The following is a 5187-nucleotide window of genomic DNA, read 5'->3' on the forward strand; positions in this document are numbered from 1 at the left end:
CCCCCCCCGCCCCTGGTAAAAAGACAGAAAGCAGCCGGCAAGGGGGTGCTCACCCAGTCCGCACCCCAGGATCTGCCAGGAGACGAGCTGGTGCCGGTCTGCCTTTACACGCCCTCCCTCACCCCAGGGTGACAGCGCGGCCCCCCGCGGCCCCCGCCGCCACCATTCTCCAGGGAAGGGGCCCGCGGGAGGCCGCGCTCACTTGCAGCCCGCGCTGGGCTGGGGGCTGAGCAGGAGAGGAGGAAGGCGACGAGCTCCTCCTCCTCCTCCTCCCCGCTGCCGCTTTCACCTGGCCCCGCCACGAGCCTCCCGCGCCCGCGCCGGGCTGAAGTTCCCGCATCGCTTCCCTGTAGCTCGGGGCAGGTGAGGAGACTGGCCCAGCGCGGGCTGCCGGCGGGCGCAGGGACAAGGGGCTGCGGAGAGGAGCGAGCCCGCGGCGGGACGAGGTGGCCGAGTGGTTAAGGCGATGGACTGCTAATCCATTGTGCTCTGCACGCGTGGGTTCGAATCCCATCCTCGTCGTTCCCTTTTCCGCCCGCCCCGAGGCAGCTGTAATTTTCTTGCGAGTGTCCCCTGGCCTGGGGGGCGCTTTAGGGAAAAGATAGAGACCTCCCCGGCGGCCCCGGGCTGGCAGTCCCCTCCCGCCGCCGCGCGGAGCCCGAGCCCGCGTCCTTTTGGGTCATCGTCTGTCTTGAACCCAGAGAAGTGAGGCCCCGCTCCAGAGGCTGCCTCCGATGAGGCTCGGTGCGCCCGCTTCTGGCCCCCGAGGCCCTTGAGGCTGCCAGGCAACTCGCTCTGGGGGTTTGGCTTTGAGTAGAGCAAACGCTGGTGGGCCCCGGGGGAGTGCAGGCGGTACAAGCCCCGACTCCCTCCGGAGGAGCCTAAATGGAGACCTCGAAGGGTTGCCCAGAGACTCCCTTGCGACCTCCCTGTAGACCGAGCTGGAGCACATCCCTCTCCACAGAGACCTTCCCTCTCCCCAGATTTCCCCCTGTGGGCACAATAAAGGGTCGGGAGGCCTCCATTTGGGGTCTTTGTAGCCTCGAGGTCTGGGACACAGTAGGAGCCTAATAAATGCAGGTCCATGGATTGAGCCTCAAGGCAGCCCTATACCTCTACAGTGGAAAGAGCAGAAGCTGGTGCCCCAGGACCTGGGTTCAACTCCTGCTCCTAGTACTTATTGTGTGACACCCGCCCTCCCCAGGAAAGGCAGTCTGTCTCCCCTAAAGCCAAAGCAAAGCTCAGAGCCCCCCCCCCCAGAGCAGGCTCTCATTCTGGCCTAGGAACTGAAGAAGAGAAAGGAAACTGGGGGATTTCTCGACCTCAAGGCAGGCCAGAGGCAATGCCAAGGCCAAGCCCACTCAGTGCTGGGAGGGGGGGCAAAGTCCTTAACAGACCTCATCACACTGGATTCCAATCCTGCCCAGCAGGTGCTGTTACTATCCCCATTTTACAGGGGGGGGGAAACTGAGCCAAGCCAAGGCACTGGACCAAGCACACTGGTTAAGTGACTTGTTTAGGATCTCGGGATGAGGCAGGAGTTCAACTGGGGTGTTCCTGACTCCGAGCCCAAGCCCTCCCCCTCCCGGGTCATTCCAAGTCATCCAGTCCAATTTGAGTGACTTCCTCAAGGGCAGAAGGAGCTGGAATCGAACCCAGGGCACAGCAGGATCATCAGTTTGAGAATGCACAGCTACCACTTATGAAAAGCTGACCATGTGCCACTGGGCTGAGCCCTTTGCAATGGCCCTCTTGTTTGATCCTCACAGCAACCCTGGGAGGGAGGCGCTATTACTATCCCCATTCTGCAGATGAAGAAACCGAGGCAGACAGGGCTTAAGTGACTTGCCCAGGGTCATACAACCAGGCTGTCTCTGAAGCTGCATTTGAACTGAGGTCTTCCTGACTCCCTGCTCGGAGGCTGCCTCAGTAGCTTGGGGCGGCCACCTAGTCTAAAGCCCTCAGAAATCAGAATTCTCCCCATTCCACACCCAGGGTCTTCCTCCTTGCTAAAAACCTCTCAAAAGGCCTCCAGGGGCCACCCTTTCCCACCTGGAAGCAAACACTCTGACTCTGGAGTTCATTCACAGAGTTGGAAGGCAGCCCCAAGGCCATTTAACCCAACCCAAGCATCCTCCACCAGTGTTCATCCAGCCTTGGCTTGAAGCCCTCCAGGGATGGGGAGCTCATTACCTTTCATGGCTGCCCATTCCTCTTAATGCACTTGGGACACAGCATAAGGGCAGTTTCCACCCTCTGGGCCTGGCTTCTTGCAGGTGCGCCTTCCCCAGCTCCTTCCTTCTCTTCTCCAGCCTAAACTAACCCAGTTCCTCCCACTGACCCTCATTGATGGCCGTCCCCAGCGTCCTTCCTACAATCTGGGACATCAGGCGCCACGGATTGGAGAGGAAGGAAGGCGCCCCTCCTCTGCTGGCCTGAATCCCTCGCGGTTCTATGGCACAAGAGCCCTAAGGGCTAGGCAAGGGGGGCGACGGGACTCGCCCAGGGCTGCCCCCAGGATTTCTTTCTTTAAGTGTACTGATGAACGTTCATCTTTACCCCGTTATTCCCCTGTCCGGACTGAGCAAGGACACCAGAGGGATTCTAGAACATCCCACGTGTGAGTGCCAGCGGGAAGGTCGCCCTCTGCACACAACATCACGCGGCCCGCTTTCCAGCACCGTTTCGTTTCCACATTGCTATCCTATCATCTCGGCTTCCGTGTTGTCTTCTTGGCTGTGCTCGCTTCACTCTCCGTCCGTATCTTCTCCCGTTTCTCTTATTTCCTCTTGTGGTACAAGAACGTTTCGTGACTGCGCTAGAGAAAGGGAAAAGGAGAAGGAAGAGAGAACCTCAAGAGCTGCCCATCCTGGCTGAATGACCTTGGAGAACTCACTTCATTTCTCCGTCCCGGAGCCTGGGCAGTTCTAGAAAAAGGGCCTGCCTGCTTTGCTCCAGGACCCGGTTCCGTGCCAGTTCCTACATCCATTTCCCTCTGCTGGTCCAGCCCTTCCCAAGTCAAAGGCCGCCTCGTTTATCCCGTTTCTCGATTTTACAGAAAGGACCACGGACGGGCCCAGGAGTGAGTCTCAGGTCGGAGGCAACGAGTTCAAAAACCAAGCCCTTCCTGAGCCCAGGTCTGCCGCTGTCAGGCTTCCTTTGGGCCTTTCATTGACCATAAATGAGGCTTCCCATCTCTAAGACCTGACCTCCGAGGCAGAGGGGCCGGGGCTATCCTGGCGCGGGCAAGCCAGAGAGAAGCGCAGGCCTCGCTCCCAGGCTCCCGAGCAGCTCGGCTCAGTAAGTGTCCCCTGGCTGCCCACGGTCCTTCCAGGTGTGTCTGGCTCTTTGGGATCCCCTTTGGGGTTTTCTTGGCAGAGGCATGGGAGGGGTTTGCCACTCTCTTCTCCAGCTCATTTAACAGAGGCAAAGAAGGTAAAGTGACTTGTCCAGGGTCACACAGCTAGTAAGTGCCAGAGGCCAGATTGGAACCCCAGTTTCCCTGAGTCCAGGCTCAGCACTCTACCCATTGTGCTGCCCAGCTGCCCCTTCGATAAGGGCGGGGCCCTACGGTTTGCTTCACCCTCGCCTCCTCCCAGGGCTTGGCCCACAAAGGATGGCCACTTGAGAATCAGTTTAGCTCATGTTGAGGACGCCGGGGTCCGGCACAGGGCCCTGATCGGACGGAAGCAGGCTCAAGCCCAGGGCCAAAGGCTGCCCCAGAGAATGGGGCAGCCATTTCCGAGAAGAAGCAGGAACAGGCAGGCGCCATGTAAAAAGTCAATCGTTTATTTCCAACACCAAACAACAGTCTCATCCACAAGTGCTGGGGTGGCTGACCTGGGGCTCCCTGGGGGAAGGAAAGGGGGGAAGCCTAGCCTGGGCAAGGATGCCTCAGTCACATGGCGCCAGGGGAATCGCTGAATCTAAGCTGCCTTTTTTTTTTCATTATGTGGGTAAACTAAGGCCCAGAGAGGGGAAATTTGGCCAAAGCTGAAAGATGAAACCCCCCGCCCCATTCATCCACAACCTGATGTGTTCCATTCTCTTGGAAAGGGGCTCCCCAGCCTCCAGGGCCTCTACCCCAGCCAGCTGTGGTCTTCCCTTCCTGCCATTCCCAGAATGACCCCCCCCCCCCGGGCTCCTGTGTCCGCACTGTGAGGATGACTTTTTGGTCCACCCTGGGAGGGAGCCAGGGTCCTCCATCTCTCCCCAAGACTTCTCCGTGTCTGCTACTGGCCATGCCTTCCTGGAGGCGTCAGGTGCCTCCTCACAGCTCCTCGGGCCTCAACAAGCTTCACTGCCGCCATGTTGGAGATGTTGGCATGGTTCCACCCTCCTCCCAGACTGGGAGCTCCCCGAGGGCAGCCGGCACGTAGAAAGAGCTCAGTTCCTCCTGTGTGATGGTCTAATCTTCCTTCTGCGTAGATCTGGTCCTCCCTCCTCAACTCACAATTCTCTGGTGGCCCCCATCATATGCCAATGCCGTCTGCTATCTGTCCCACACTACCTTTCTAGCCTCCTGTTGCCTCCCTCCCTATCATACAGAAGGCCTTCCTGGTCCGCTTTCCTCTTAGCGCCTTCCCTCTCTTGCTTATCCCCAGTGGATCCTGTTGTCTGTACCTGGCCATTGGCATCGCTTTCTTCTCATTCCCTGTAAGCTCCTTGAGAGCAGGGACTTTTACTATCTGTCTGGCCCACTGTGTGGCACAGAGTAGGTGCTCAATACATAAATGCTAGTTGATTTGGTCTCCACGCACTGGTCTGCTCCTCATCCCTCAGATAGAACCAATCAAGAAACGTATTTGAAGTTCTCATGCCTTGGTGCTATCATTCCTGCTGCCCTGTTAACCCGTGCCTCAAGTCCTTCTCTCCTGGTTTGCCTGTCCGGGATGCCTTCCAGATCCCTAGCCCCCCAGGTCAGCTAGCACTGTGACCCTCCCTGATATGCTTATTAAAACAGTTAAAGCCCCTCCCCAGCACTATCTTTGTCCCGTATATATTCTCTATTTATCTGTGAACATGCTGTCTCCTCCAGCAGACAGGAAGAGACTACCTCGTTTTAATTTTTCATAATAATTCTCAGCCCTTGGCACAGTGCCTAGCACACAGTAGGCACTTAATAAATGCATATTGATTATCTGTGCTTGTGTCTTAATTCCCTCAATCAGACTATAACCCCCCCCC

The 5187-nt window shown here is 57.8% G+C and overlaps 1 non-coding gene across 1 annotated transcript; it reads left to right on the forward strand.

The window, feature by feature from the left end:
- The first annotated feature begins 440 nt into the window (after positions 1 to 440).
- Positions 441 to 522, forward strand: TRNAS-GCU. The gene has a single exon. It is a non-coding gene; the product is annotated as a tRNA-Ser (tRNA).
- The last annotated feature ends 4665 nt before the right edge of the window (positions 523 to 5187 follow it).

The sequence above is a fragment of the Gracilinanus agilis genome, chromosome 6 (assembly GCF_016433145.1).
Source record: "Gracilinanus agilis isolate LMUSP501 chromosome 6, AgileGrace, whole genome shotgun sequence".
Taxonomy (NCBI): domain Eukaryota; kingdom Metazoa; phylum Chordata; class Mammalia; order Didelphimorphia; family Didelphidae; genus Gracilinanus; species Gracilinanus agilis.